Here is a 16504-nt window from a genome sequence, read left to right as displayed (position 1 = left end):
TAAAAAAAAGCACTCCTGGTCAGAAAATGATTACACATACACAATAAAGACAGACTCAGATGAAAAAGACCTCTGAATGGGTCCCACTGTTGGATCAATGTACATAGGTTTGGGAGAGAGAAGAAAAAAGAGTATAGATAGTTATAAAAATAAGTAAACGGTTTTAAAAAATAAAACAAAGCCTTTAAATAGATGGTAAAAGTAATACTAAAAAAGTACAAATTATCATAGATTAAAGGAGTAATGAAAAATAAGCCATGTAAAAGTGGAATATACACAAAGAGTCAAGATTATATATATTATTGTATTTTATTTGAATTTTTTGACTGTGAATTAGCTAAGTACAGAGAGACATTTCATTGTACAGGCTGCTAAGCTTAACTAACATGTGTATTTTAAAGGTATCTTCGCTTAAAATTTGAATCTAAGGATATGTTACTTTAGAAAAGAGGTCCTGCTTTTCTTTCCACAGAAGATGTGAACCTGTGGATTCCTTCCAGGTTAATGTGGTTTAATGGAACATGACCTTTCAAAAGGTCTCTGTGAATTGCAAAAACTACTTTGCCCAACAAAGAGCAGGAAGCAGTTTGGAGAAAACTATGCCCAAATTCCCAATATGATTGTTTATTTATTTTTTTCATTTAAAGAGGGATATTTTATCGAGATGAATACTTTGCATTGGGTATGGTTCTTGGTTCACTGATATAAATTTAATGCTGATTTTGTTATACTGTATATATGTATTTATGCTCTTGTTTAAGGTATTATATATATACAGTTTATTTAAAATGTAACATAATCTCACAACTGTCTGTAACTCCAGTTCCAGGGCATCTGACCCTCACACTAATAAACATAAAAGTAATAAAAAATAAAATAATAAAAGAAAAAAATTTAAAAAAAGAATAAAAATAAAATGTAACAATTAAAATTACATTTTTATTTAATAATGATTTATATAGTCAAACTAATAATCATGTTAGATTTTGTAGATGTACAGTAATATATATCAGTTAGATAGAATCTTCAACACTTTTAAAGATACAAAATATGACATTTAAAGTGTTTTAAGAACTTAGACTTTTCTGAATAATGAGACATGTCTGCTTCTGCGAGCACAAATTTCTTCAAAAGGATCATGGGCATGGAAGAGGCTCCTTATGGAGTTTGTTAGTCATTTGGGCAAGAAACTGCTCTTTCCTGAACTGCTTGCTGGTATGCTGTATGAACTGGAATACAGGACCCACAGAAAAATGACTGCTGAAATAAACTTGCTAAATGAATGCGAGACAGTCCTTCACGGTTCCTGCTTCATAGAAGAAGCTGCCAGACATACTGCAGGACACAGAAGAAAGCAAATGATACTTAAAATTTTTCGCTTCATGGAAAACTGTGCCAGATACTATGGGCCTGTAGGCTGAAGATGACTGCCTCAATGATACAGAAGAACTTTGGGTGACTGTCCAGGCAGCGAGATGTCTCTGTCAATTTTAGAGTTTTCAAGGTTGCTTAAAATGCACTTCTTGTTTACTTGGGTAATATTATATTCTTTTGGGGTCTTTGAAGAGTTGAAATTTGGTAGTTATAGTTTTCTTTAGTTATGATAAAAGATAAATTAGGTATGAAACTTTAGACTCACAAAGACAAAGATAGTATATTTTCTTTAATTTTTCCAGATAGACTAAATATTGTAATTGTAATTCTTGCTTGAACCTGTTTTGGCATGTGTAATTGTACTATGTTAAAGTTAAAACCTTCCTTTTTATTTATACAAAAAGGGGAGATGATGTTGGATTCCCCTCTGTATGCTATGGATATGTTTTATTACTATTGATTAATAAAGAAATTGCGTTGGCCAATAGCAGGACAGAATATAGAAAGGATGGAAGAGATATATATAGAGAGTAGGCAGAGTCAGAGAGATGGCATGTAGCTGCCAAAGGAGATAGATGCCAGAAAAGAATCTTACCTGGTGATACAAGATTAATAGAAATGGGTTAATTTAAGATGTAAGGGTTAGTTAATAAAAGCTAGAGCTAATAGGCCAAACAATGTTGTAATTAATTAATATAGTTGCTGTGTTATTATGTGTGTCTGGATGGCTGGGAAACAAAAGAGCAGTCTCCTTCTACGTTTACTCATTTCAATAATGGGAGTAAAGCTGTATTAAAATGTACTTTCCATTTGTAATTGAGGGTACCCTAAAGTATCAAGGGTACAAGGAAGGACGAAGCTAATATATCTGTATAGCTAAAACAGAAGGACTCATTCATCAAACTTTTATAAATAAAAACCAGGTAGTTGCTCACAGCTTCCCAGGAGCCTGAAGGTCTCTGGATGGAGACAACATAAATGGTGGCTCCCTAGAACCCCCACCAGCACAGAATGGTCACATGCTGATGCTCAGCAGAGCTGCGGTCACTCTTGATTTTCATTATCTGGGCCTTCAGTTTGAATGCAATGTGCTCACAATCAAATACCACATCTAAATGTAGAAACACTTTCCTAAATAGTCCCACTAATACAAAATTGCTTGATAAATTAATGTTTCCTTTTAGTCTTCCATGAAAAGAGAATTGAAATAAAATGCTGACATATTTTATTGTTAATATAATCAAGTTCTGTGATATAAATTCACTTTAAATATTAGCTTTACAACATAAATATAGTTATACTACAAACAGTTTAAAGAAATGGCTTTGTACACAATAAATTTGTCAAGGAATATTTTAATATATGGCCTATATAAAGTTATTAATATAAGAAGAGAGACACCTTATTTCCAACATTCCTTAACTTTCAAATAGCAGAGCATTTCATAAGTTAGAACAAAGGTATGTTTGTGTTCTCTCCTTCTGATATCAAGTTCAGCATATACATTTTCCTTGAGAAATGACTGCAATAAAATTACAGCTTGTCTGATTCAGCATTGTTCTATTATAACACATCAAGATAATACCAAAGGAGATAAAAATTTAGTGATTGCAGTGGAGTGAAGAGAACACAGATAGCTTATCATGGGATTATAGGCTGGCTGAGTAGCTGCCACAGATAGAAATGCCTATTGTGAATGGCTTTTAAAAAAGTAACATGAGCTTTGAGTATGAACAGCAGAGATGAGTCCCTGAAAGAGAATAAGTTATTATATAAGCTGAAATCCTCATACTATTATATCTAAAATTCAAAAGCTGGGGGAAATATATATATATACCTGAGCCAATGTTTAAAAACACAAAATAGTCTCAGCATCACTCAACATAAATTAATTCCCCTAAGGATCCTCTCTACCACCCTTACTCTCTCTCCCTCCTTGGCTTTTGTAGGCAATATTTCCAAAGCCATAGAAAGAATGGTGAAACAGTATTTCAGAGAAAACTGTGATTATACTTTCCTCTATAAAACTCACATGCTCACACAATATTAAGTCTGATGCCCCTTCTCCTTGTGCCCTAATTCATTCACACAGACTTAAAACAGTGGTGTGCATCTGCAGTTAGATAATGGTAAGATAAAGAAAAGAAATGAAAAGAAACAGAATGAAAAGGAAAGCAGAAAATAGTTTGGTTGCTAATTGATCTTTTCTGAACAGCTCACCATCATTCTTTATAACTCCCCTACCCATCTCCTATCAGAATACCATTAATATTAAGAGAAGATAGGTAAGTTTTATTTAGCTATTTAACATGCATGTTTCATATATTCTATGTATTCAGGACAGTTCTGAGAAAATAAATTTTAATTATTTGAGTGGATCTAGGATAACTCAAATTCCTTCCATGAGAAGGATGAGCACTAAAAATCCCTTTAAACATCTAAAAGTAATTCTGATACAGGCAATAACTTGATACCAAAACAACAGAGAGTAACTGCTGTGCCATTTAAGTAGGAAAAGTAGATTTGGAGCTGCATGTGCAGATGCCCCATGGGCCTCGTCTCCTAATGGATAAAGCAGAGGAGCACAGCTGCCTCCTGAGTGAGCCCAGAGTCCAAGCTGGCTATGGTTCTTGTGGGAGGAGGGATGGCAGTGTTGCTCCTCTCTAGAGTGCCCCATTGTACACTGTGGGAGGAATTTCTTTCTGTGGATTTGTTTCCTAGCAGAGAGATAAGCTGGCTTTTTACTGAAGAACAGATTCAGGCATCTGGGTAGAAAGAAGTAATGTCGGATTTCTCCCCTAAATTCAATTCTGAATGAGTGATTGCTCTTCAATGTCTCCATAGCGAATTCCAGGAAAGTCCTATGACTTGACATTAACAAAATCATGTCACAATAGATACAGTGCTGAATGGTTATATTTCTAAAATACAAGACTGTTAACTATTTATTTACAATTTATTGTCCTGTTCCTTTGCAGAGAGCTTTTACTTACATTTTCACATGATTTCCTTTAGAGTACAGATGTTGCCTACATAAACATTTCTAGCAATGTCCTTCTGACTATTTCCATCTTCTTCTTGACTAAAAAGAGGCTGTTTGAGTGGAATATACACCAACAATCAATAGGTAGGACCTGCCAGCCTGGCTGTGGGGAATTGTAAGTCAAATCCCATTTTGTATGGAATGGAATAAGTCAGCTCAAGTTTCTGCATAAGAAGGAATATTTCCTCAGGGCAGGGAGAGAGATGAAACATGCCTAATAGGATTGGCACTAGAAACGTCAGGCAAAGAGCAGACAGCGGGAAAAGACAAAAACTGTCTAAGACACTTATCCCCCAGCCCATCACAGGCTTCCATGTCCATACTCTCTGAGTTTCCTCTTCTGCATTACACTGTGACAGTTGGAAAGGTTCACCAGTGACCCCTAGAGAACTTACCTGCCCCTCACCCACTGCTGTCCATTGGCTACAGCAGCAAAGAGGTCTAATGCTTAAAGCTCAGAAGTAGACTTTCCAGAATGTAAAATGAGCCAAATTTCAAAATGAAAAAATCTCAATAGAAATGTGTTACTCAGATCCAAGAAGGAAGTAAAACCCTTTAACAATAAGACTATCCTGATGATGTTTGGGAAATGATCTTGAGGAGGTGAGACCAGGTAGGCTCCACTGAGATATATGGTCATGGGCCTGGTACTGGGCAGCTTCTTATTTTGCAGAAGAACAGGCTTAAAGACATAATGTTTTAATTTGTGTTTTAATCTGTGAACAAATTATTTAAACTTCTCTAAATGCAATTTCTTTCCCTATTAAACATGATGCTTCTGTACGAAAGTAATTGGAGGTTTGAATTAGATACTGAATATAAGGCACTGTTCTTAGTGATTAGCTCCTAAGTACTCGATTGTGAGGTTGGAGATAACAACTTTATTAGTACCATTACTATTGTGTTGCTCCCTCTTATGCTTTCTGTAATTGCCACCCCCTCATTTCCCCAACAATTAGATGCTCTCCACTAACTCCTCTTCCTTCCTGTAGCCATTCTGTCTGTGTTGCTCTTTCCTCTAAACAGTTACTACGTTCTGTACCTTACACTGTCCAACTCTTACAGCCTCTCATCACCTTTGTCTTTTTGTTTCCAGTAGCCTTGTCATTTTTACCTAGACAGTCATTTGTAAATCTTTTGTTCCTCTCCACTTTAACCCATAGGACTGAGCGTATAGTTTAGGGCACATCCACCGTGCCATTAATTAGTATTTTCTGTGTGCCCTTATGTTCCTCCTGCAATTATTAAGACATTTTAACTGGCAAGAACTTCCAAAGAATTGGATTATCTTTTTTTGTTCCTGTCAGAAATAGTCTTTTGCCTCATCTACACTCATAGCGTAAGCCAACATTGCATTCCTCCATGCCTCTGTTTGGCATATAGACCAGGATGCTTCACTGGACCTGGTGGAAGCTTTCCCTTTGAGGTCATACGACACTGTCACCTCACTGATTCTAACAATGGATTACACTCACATTCAGGCAGTATTTTATGAGATATCACCTCTTTGACTATTTTGTAAGGATGCAAATTTCTGTTTCTTATGAAGTATTCTGTCCAGAAAAACAGCCAGTTATAAATCAGGCTTATTTTTTCATCTATTCTTCCTAAAACATTGCTTTCATTGTGGAAAATCAGAATTCCGTTTAAAGTTTTACTTAACATGATCAGACATTCAATTTACATTGCCAGCCACTCAATCAAGTATAAATGAAGTATAAACTCAGAGTTTATACTTCTGCGTGAGTTTTTGGGAATTTCCTCCATAACAAAATTAGCTGTGAAGCATCAGATTGCCTCCAGTGAATCTTGCCAGAACATTTTGCTTCGTCTGTGAAATAAATTCAGATGCCAAGAAAATAAAAAAGGAAATCCAAACAAACAGCACTGAGAACGGCATTTGGAGAAGCAGAGGGCAGAGCCCGTGACTCCCGCAGTTTGGAGTCCTGGAACGGAGAAGAGTGTCTGCTCGTAAAGAGCGGCCATGTAGAGAAGGACTTGTTTGCTGCATGACTCTGGATGAAATGTCGGGAGGAAGATGAAAGAGAAAACCTTTCCACTGACTCTGTTACATGGCATGGTTGAATCACAGGAAGTAATGTGGTTTTTAATAAATAAAGAAGAGATTAAAATAACAAGGAAATGGAAGGAGCATCCACCAGTTAATATCGATTATTATTTCAGAGAGTCCAACTTTGTTTTCCCATTCTGGTGAATACCTGGATCATTAGGAGGACAGGAAGCACACATGCTCTTCTTTCAGAAGCAGGAAATGAATACCCTCTAAAGGCTTTCTCCTTTCCTCTTGGTAGGAAATGGCCATGTTCTCTAGTAGCCCCATTGTTCATTTTAATAGTTCCTCCTCAGGAAAGCTCCCCCAACTCAGAAACTTGTTTGTAGAAGGCTAGGAAAGTAAATGGGAGGATGAAAATCTTCCTCATGTCAGAAGGGAAATGTGGTTTCAGACTCTGGCTTGTGCTCCATTACACACCAGCAGTGCTGTCCTCAGCCTGTAAGAGACTACTCGCAGGCCTTTCTCTAGCCCACCTCTGTTCTCTGAGGACTCCAAAGAACCTTACTGCAGACTCAGTTTTCATCTCCCCTGTGAACTCTTTCAGTCTTTACTTCTAATCTGTTCCTATTTCTTGTTTGGCCCCCAGGTACCAAAAACACTTTCTACATAGGACACTCCTCACCCTGCTCCATGGCCATACCCGACAGTTACTCAGGTAGGTGATCCACCCTGTCCTCTCTGTCTTCCATTACAATTTCTCCATTTTCGCCAGGCAGTGGTGGTGTACGCCTTTAATCCCAGCACTTGGGAGGCAGAGGCAGGTGGATCTCTGTGAGTTCGAGACCAGCCTGGTCTACAAGAGCTAGTTCCAGGACAGGCTCCAAAACGACAGAGAAACCCTGTCTCGAAAAAAAACAAAAAAAAAAAAAAAAAAAAAAAAACCAAAAACCAAAACAAAACAATTTCTCCATTTTCACCTTCAGTCTGGTAAGAACGTGCTTTTGGAAGACCCTTCTCCCACCTCAACTCCATTCCCTGGAGACCTTGGCTCAGACTACCCAAGTTCCCCTTAGCATATTCTTCTCTGTTTTTATTGCTCAACCTTTGCCTTTCTCAACCTATTTGCAAGATTCCCTCCTTCCACAACACAATCAAATGCTTGGGGATACCACATCTTAGTATGGCTAGGATCCCCTTAGCTCTTTCCTAAACCTCTTCTCAACCTTTTGTCCTACCCCCCTTCTATTTTTTTCTACCACCAACTCAGGCTGCAGAAGGACTGTCTACCCAACAAGTCACAGCTACCATATGTTGTCCTAGGTTTTCTGTCCTGCCTGGTTCCCTCAGTCGTTAAGTCCCAAAGATATCACACAGAGGTCTACATTAGTTATAAACTGATTAGCCTAGTAGCTCAGATTTCTTATTAACTCTTATAACTTATATTAGCCCATTATTCTTGTCTATGCTAGCCACGTGGCTTGGTACCTTATTCAGTGAGGTAGTTACCTCTTACTTCTTCTGTGGCTGGGTCACGACTCCAGAATAGGACTTCCTTCTTTCCAGAATTCACCTATTCTCATTGACCCGCCTCTACTTCCTGTCTGGTTGTTCTGCCTATACTTCTTGCTTGGCTACTGACCAATTAGCATTTACTTAAAATATAATTGACAGAATACAGACCATTATCCCACACCGTCCATACATCACAAGATCCAGAGAGGTCAACAGAACCAAGGAGGAGAACACCCATCCAACAAAGACAAAGCCAGATATCAGCATATAGAAAAACCTCAAGCATCCCAACCTCAAATGCCTAGACACCAGTGCAAAAACACAAACACTAACAGTCAAGTCAACGTGCCTCCACCAAAACTCAGTAACATATGCCCTGAGAAATGTGATGTAGTTGAAGCACAAGCCAGTCCTTCAAAATAACAATTATGAATATATTCAAATACCATAAAGGAAGTATGAATAAATCCTTTAATGAAGTCTTTCAAAAACAAGATAGGAAAGTAGAAATAAAATTGTCAATGAAAACTCAAACTGAGAGAAAACTGGAAACTAAAAAATTAGGAAGTCATACAAAAACTTCAGAGGTAAGCCTCACAGCATAGTGTAAGGCATGGGAAAGAGACTCTCAAAACTCTTTAATATTGAATGAAAATGAAAACACGACATTCACAAAACTATGAGACACAAGGATTACAGTTCTAAGAAGAAAAGTTATAACACTAAGTATCGTTAGAAAAGAAAAGAGGAAATCTATACCTTAACAACTTAGTAGTACACCTGAAAACTCTAGAATGAAAAGAAAAAAATGACACTTAAAAGAAGTAGATAGCAAGTAATAATCAAAGTTAAGGCTGAAATCAATAAAGCCAAAACAAATCCCTCTAAGAAAACAAAATTCAAAAAAATAAATGAAATGAAGAGGTAATTCTTAGAGAAAATCAATAATATCAATAAAACCTTAAGAAAATTAATAAAAAAGGTAAAGAGATTAGTCAAATTAATAAGATTAGAGACAAAGGGAGACATCACAACAAACATAAGGAAATCTAAAGAATCAATCTATACTCCACCAACTGTAAAACTCAAAAGAAATGGATATATTTCCTGATATATATGACTTACCAAAGTTAATTCAAACTCATACTCCTGGTGAAGTAGGCACAGTAACTAAAACCCTTCTTTCCAAAAATAACAACAAAGTCCAAGGTCAGATGGATTCATGGAAGAATTCTTCCAGATCTTCAAAGAAGAATCAACGCCAATATATCTCTAATTATCTCACAAGGTAGACACTTAAAGAATTTTAACTAATTACTTTTTTGAGTCCACTATTACACTGTCAACAAAATCACACAAAAATCTATCAAAGAAAGAAAACTAGAAACCAATATCCCTTATCAGTACAGATGCAGAATTCTCGATAAAATCCTAGTAAACCAAAGCCAAGATCATATCAAAAGGATTATTCATCATGATCAAGTAGACTTTATCTCAGAGATCTAGCAATGGCTCAACGTATGTAAATCAATAAACAAAACCCACCACATAAATAGACTGAAAGACAAAAACCACAGGATTATTACATTAGATACAAAAAAGTCCTCTGATATAAATCCAATACCCTTTATGATAAAAGTCCTAGGAAGGCTAGGGATACAAGGGACATATCCCAATATCATAAAGGCATTATAGAAAAAGTGCAAAGACAAAATCAACCTAAATGGAAAGAATTCAAAGCATTGTCACTAAAAACAGGAAAAAGACAAGAATGTCCACTTTTTTGATACCTATTCATGAAGTCTTTTCTTGGGTAATAAAACAACTGAAGGAGATCACGGGGATAAGAACTGTGAAGGAATAAGTCAAAGTATGATTATAGACAGATAATATGACTATATACAAGAGACTATAAAAACACCAGGAAGCTTTTACAACTGAGTAACACATTTAGTAAAGCAGCAGGACACATAATTGATACAAAAATTGTTAGCCTTCCTGTATACAAATGGTGAACAGTCTGAGAATAAAATCAGGAAAACAATACCTTTCAAAATGATCTCAAAAATTATCTAGGGATAACTCAATCCAAACAAGTGAAAGACTTGTAAATAAAAATTTGAAGACATTGAAGACATTAAAGAAAATATCAGAAAATAGAAAGATCTTCCATGTTCATGAATTGTTTGGGTTAAGATAGTGAAAATGAACATCCTATTAAAAGCAATCAACAGATTCATTGCAATCCTTTTCAAAATTTGGAAACAATTTTTCACAGAAATTAAACAAACAATGTTCAGATTCATGTGGAAACACAAGAAATCCACAAATCAAAATCAATCTTGAATGATAAAGTAACTGTTGGAGGTATCAATATCTCTGATATCAAATTGTATTACAGAGCTATAGTAATAATAACAGAATGGTATTGGAATAAAATCAGATTTATTGAATGAAATTTAACAGCAAGACATAAATTTACACACCTATGAACACCTGGTTTTGACGAACAAGGAGAAATGTATCTTCACAATATGGAGCTGGTCAAACTGGATGGGTACATATAGAAAAATGTAAATAGTTCCATATTTGTCACCCAATGCAAAATTCCAAATATACTAAGGACCTCAACATAAGGTCAGACACCCTCAATATGATAGAAAATGAGGAACAATCTTGAACCCAAAGACACAGAAAAAGACTTCCTGAACAGAACACTGTTAGAACAGGCACTATCATCAACAATTAATAAATGAGACCTCATAAAACTGAAAAGTTTCTTCATAGCAAAGGACATCATTAGTCAGACAAAGCAGCCAGCTGCAGAATAGGAAAAGATTTTTACCAATCATAGATCCAGTAAGGGTCAATATCTAAAACAAATAATGAATTTAGAAAAACAAACTGGACATCAAGAAAACAAATAACTTCAAAAATGAAGTCTAGAACTAAGCTGAACAATCTCAAACGGTGAACTACAAATATTTGAGAAACAAAGAAATGTTTAACATTCTTAGTCATCAAGGAAAATGTCAATCAAAACTACCTTGAGATTTTATCTTAGTGGCTCATGTTAGCAAGGCTGTAGAGTAAGAGGAACACTCATCCATTGCTGACAGGAGTGCAAACTCTTACAGTCAGGATGGAAATCAGTGTGGCTTTTCCTCTGGGACCTGGGAATAGATCTAACATAAGATTCAGCTATACTAAGTGGTTATACTCTCAAAGGACTCCATATCCTACTCTAAGAGGTACTTGTTAATTCATGTTCATTTACGGTCTTCCCATAATATCCTGTAATTGGAAGCAGCCTAGATGTACATTAATTGATGAATGGATAAAGAAAATGATACATTTACATATGGAATATTAGTTCCCTGATAATGGAGGGGGGCAAAATCATAAAATCCCTAGGTAAATATACAGAATCAGGAACATTTATTCATAGGGAGGTAATATAGTCTGCAAAAGACAGATATTGTATGTATTCTTTTATTTGTGGATGTAGTGTTTAATCTGTTGATAGGCATAATATAATCAGCATAATTACAGGGGTTTGGGTTTAGCTGAGGAGAAGTGGTGAACATCCCAAACAAGGGTAAGTACGTTATATTGTGTGAAGAGACAGGGAGGAGACTGGAGTAGAATGGTGAGTGGTAGGGAAGATAGGAGTGTGTAGTAGAGTATGTGGGGGACAATTAACGTGAAAAGTCATTTGAGGTGGTGATATATAAACCTATGACTGTAGAACCTTCTTAAAATATACATCATGAAAGAAATCTAAATGGAGTAACCAAATTAGGGAGACAAAGTCCTGAATATTTTACTACCAAATGAAGCTTTCAGTGCCAGGAAAAGATTGCTTCCAATTAAATTGTTTGCTAAAGTGGCTCCTTAGAAACTTGCATGCATCTCAGGCTATTGTCAAGGCTATTAGTTGTTCTCCATAAAATGATGGAAAGGCCCTGTTGTGGAATACAACATAGCTCAATGGGTTTGGAGAAGTTCAGATGGTGCCTAACGATAGCCTTCACTCCTATTGACATTATACTGTTCATTACACTGGAAGATATTCTCCGTGCTACCAGGGGAAAAAAAAAAAGTAACCACCAATCCAGCCACAAACCCTGTAATTTACAATATTGACCTGATTGCATGAAATGCTGGTGCAATAGTGGCACCAACATGGTGGGAGTCAGCAGTAACTCTCTGGCTATAAGACCCACCCCATGAAGTGGAACCAAGCCTGATATTGCCCAGGTGGCCAAGAACCTGAGAACAGAAAAGCCATGGGTTCAGGGGGAAAGCAATTACTTCTGTTTTATGGAAGGAAAATAACAATAAAATGACTCTTAATAACACTATGCCATACACATAGATCAGTGTTTCACTCAGCCATCATCAGAGAAGCTTCCTCTTGCAACATATGGGAACTAATACAGAGGCCTACATCTGTACAGTTTTCAAAGAATTGAGAGACTTTGGAACACAGTCCTCAGTGGTCTGTCTCCATCAAACCCTTCCATTCAGGGCTCAGGGATCTATACAGGAGGCAGAAAGATTCTAAGAGCCAGAGGGGGTGAATCACACCAAGGAAATGTGTATTCCAGACACAAAAGGATTGACTCATGTATGAATTCACTGAGAATGCGGTAGCATACCCAGGGCCTGCACACATTCAAGCCAGATGGAGTCCAAGTACTGAGGGGGAAGATGGACTCAAGCTCCCATCTCTAACCAAGAATCTATTTGCCTGTGATAATCACATACAAAGGAAAAACTACTTTTCTCCAATGGAGTGAAGGGGTCACACACATAGACGTATAGGATTCATCCCATGACTATTGGCCAACACATAGGTATTCTTGTAGAATTTCTGTGTAATTTTGCTTTGTCCTTAGCAGTTTTTTAAGTATTACTGGTATATTCCATATAGATTATTGTTTCTGATTTTGTGTTTCTATAAGTTTTGTGTGTGTGTGTGTATGCCTTTTCTTTATTTGTTTTAAATTCTGGTTTGTTTTTACTTGCGTGCTTGCTTCTAAGGAAAGAGAAAAAAGTCATGGAGTTGGATGGGTGAAGATGTGGAGAATATCTTGCAGGAGGTAGGGGAAGGAAACTGTAATCAGGACATATTGTATGATAAATATCCAAAGTGAGAGAGAGGGAGAGTGAGAGAGAGAGGGAGGGAGGGAGGGAGGAAAGGAGAGAGAGAGAGAGAGAGAGAGAGAGAGAGAGAGAGAGAGAGAGAGAGAGAGAGAGAGAGAGAGAGAGAGAGAGAGAGAGAGAGAACCAAGAAAAAAAATTGTCCATTAGGAAAAAAAAACTCCAAAGTTTTGGCTCATATTTAATAGCTCTGTGAACTACTACTGTAGTGACATTAGTAAGAGGCACATACGGAACACAGGCAGCCAATGTGCCTATTAGTGAAAGAAGCTCATATAAGGGGCTGTTTAACCTAATAATAATACTGAGTTTTTGGCTTTGAAAAGATTTAGGCAAATCATTCTAATGGAAAGAAGGCTGCCTACTTGGAGGTCAATTGCCTGGCTTAAAATACCTGTTATGGGGTGACTCATGGAGAGCCTAACACCAGGTATCTTTAATGGAAACATTGTTTCTCACACTAAAGTGCTGTCTTTATTCTTCTCTATGCTGTTTGGTCCTTCATGCCTAAAGACAGAAGAAACCTTAGAAGAAAAATTTAAAGTGTAAATTAGAATGATAGCAGTCAGTGGCTGAGTACAGCCATGCTCTGTATGTGTGTGTGTGTGTGTGTGTGTGTGTGTGTGTGTGTGTGTATGTGAATGTATGTAGACACACAGAGAGTTTAGTGAGGAAAGCTTTCAGAACAGAGATGAGGATGTACAAGAGTCCAGGTGACGACTAAAAAGGAAGAAGATTGAGAAGGGGGACATGGGGACAGCTCCATGAGCAGGGCTGGCAGAGGTCCTAAGTGGCTAAGCCATCTAGCCTTTCTCTCCCTGTCCCTTTTCCATCCTTCTCTATATGTGTATCCTGAAGCACTCTTCTTTTCCAGAATCCCTCCCTATGCTTTACTACAAAGGACGCTAGACAAAAGTAGCCTCTACTCCTTGTGCTCTGAACACTTCTAGGATGATTTTTCATTTTACTCCATAAGGCAGATTTTCATGTGGCCCAAGCTATCCAGTGGGGCCTGATCTTAAACTCCTGATTCTCCCGCTGCTTCCACCTCACCTCTGCTGGAATTACAGGAAGGTACTACCACTGACAACTTGATATATATTTATTTATTGCTCATGTTCCTTTTTTTGAAATGAAATTATTTTCTCATACAATATATTCTGATTAAAGTTTTTCATACCCCCAGCTCCTTTCCGCCTCCCTTCCCCTCTTAATCCATTCCTTTTTTGTCTCTCATTAGAAAAACACAGTTTAAAAATATGGAATACTTCATGAATTTGCATGTCATCCCTGTGCAGGGGCCGTGCTAATCTTCTCTGTATTGTTCCAATTTTGGTGCGTGTGCTGCCCAAGTTAGCAAGTGATATTTCTTTTTAAGAACTACTTAAATACGAGTCAGAGTTTCAAATGTTCTTGGTCTAGAAAAAGCATATATCAATACACACAAGAAAAACCTTTCTTCTGTAAGGTCTAATGTTTCCTGGACTATGGCCTCAGGGAATAGTTGCCTCCCCCCCCCCAAAAAAAGGCACAGAAGCCATTGCTGGCATATTTAGAGGCTTCCTTCCACTTTCCTCAGGAAAGTTGTTAGGCATATCTCTTTTCTTCACATGGTTAGACAGGTAAGTTGGAAGTTTGTGGGAAACAGATGCACTTGAGAAAGGTGGCTATCTTAGACAACACAGGAGAGCAGACTGCCTGTGCATGGGCAGTTCTACATTTCCTTCACAAATTGAAAGGCTGAGTCACACAAGTGGATAAGATGGGCTGTCATAAACAGACAGAGGACTACAGAAATGTTCACTATTTCTTAAGAGTATTAAGCATAAAGCAAAAATAAAGGAAGAAATAAATTCATTTATATTATGAAAAAAATTTGTACTGTGTATGTGACACACATCTAAAATCCAAACATTTGGGGAGCTAAGGCAGGGTATCCCTGAGTGTAAGCCAACCTGATCTATAGAGGAAGAACCTGTTTAAAAACAAAACAAAATAAAACAGATAATACAAAAATGGAATGGACTGTGTGTGGCACATGCCTCCAATCTCAATACTCAGAGAAGGCAGAGGCAGGGGTATCTCTGTGAGTTCAAGGCCAGTCCAGTCTACACAGTGAATTCCAAACCTGCCTGAACATTTTATCTTAAGATAGGTTCTGCAGGGCTGTCAAGTCAATTATTTCCTAGTTCTCCCATTTCCTATATAATATATCATGAAAAATAAAAAATGTTTACCTCAACACATTAAGAATGACTGTAAAATTAATCCAAATTTGTGGCCCGCATTTTATTATGTCACTATTGACAGCCAACCTGCTGATTTACACTAAAATAATATCTTCAAATAATCCATCAGAGTACAAAAAAAGGACAATGAAGTTTTGAACCTTTATATACTTAAAAATCCATGTAGTACTTCATTAATTCCCATGCATTCCAAGGAGATGATTAATACTAACTTCTGTTATGAAAAAATCCCTCAGGAATCACATGGGAGGACAATGAGGAGCTGTCACTAGCACTGCATGACTGGATTCGAGGTGCCAGAAATACTGACTTGATTTATAAAACTGAACTCCTGGAAAACCTGTCTCATTTGTACCCCAAACTCTGTCTCAGAGAAGCCTGCCCTTCTGCTCTTAGCCACTTACCCACACGTGATTTCTCTTCAGGTAATACTTTGTTCCTTTCACCCTTTAAGCTTTTCTCTTGTTGAGTTAACAACTAAATCCCTTTAGTTCTTATCCCCCAAATCTATTGACCACCTTTCTGCAGCTATTAGCTGCTCCATTGTTTTCTCTGTGATTAAAGAGGCCACAGTAATCTTTAAAGGGCTTGGAAAATTTTATGCTACTAGGTAACTTCTAAATTTCTTGATAAATAATAATGCCATATCTCAAGTTTGTGGTTATTGGATGGTTCATTTTGAAACTGTCTTCATTCCCTAATTCTGAGCTATCACACACACACACACACACACACACACACACACACACACACGCTCACACACTCTCTCTCTCACACACATACTCTCTCTCTCTCTCTCTCTCTCTCTCACACACACACACACACATACACACACAAAGTAAATCATCAGTTATTTGTCCTCATTAAACTTCATCTTACTTATAATCACCTTGCTTAATTTGTCAAGGTCCTCATAAATTCCTAAAGTGTGGTTGAAGTCAATAATCACCCCTACTCAATGAAGGGTAATCTGCATATTTAATAAGCTTACTCCCTATTCCATATTTCAAATCATCAACACTGAAATGTTAATTAGTATCCAGACCAATGCTGACTTGTGAAAAACTGCTTTATTCAATATACCCTTCAAGGCTGACATTGAAGCACTGCTCATTACCTTGCATATGGCCTATTAACAAACTATGG

General features: G+C 37.1%; 1 protein-coding gene and 1 non-coding gene across 2 annotated transcripts in view; both read right to left on the bottom strand.

The window, feature by feature from the left end:
* The window catches only part of LOC126513774 (glutamate receptor ionotropic, delta-2), a 578836-nt gene that overhangs the window by 229136 nt on the left and 333196 nt on the right, over positions 1-16504 (bottom strand). The gene's annotated exons all lie outside the window — the stretch shown is intronic.
* LOC126513804 (U6 spliceosomal RNA) lies at positions 14363-14469 on the bottom strand. Its single transcript, XR_007595438.1, has one exon. It is a non-coding gene; the product is annotated as a U6 spliceosomal RNA (small nuclear RNA).

Source organism: Alexandromys fortis, unplaced genomic scaffold (assembly GCF_014885135.2).
Source record: "Alexandromys fortis isolate MF-2015 unplaced genomic scaffold, M_Fortis_MF-2015_v1.1 scaffold_117, whole genome shotgun sequence".
Lineage (NCBI taxonomy): Eukaryota > Metazoa > Chordata > Mammalia > Rodentia > Cricetidae > Alexandromys > Alexandromys fortis.
Note: the sequence above shows the minus strand (reverse complement) of the source record. Positions and strands in the feature narration are given on the sequence as shown.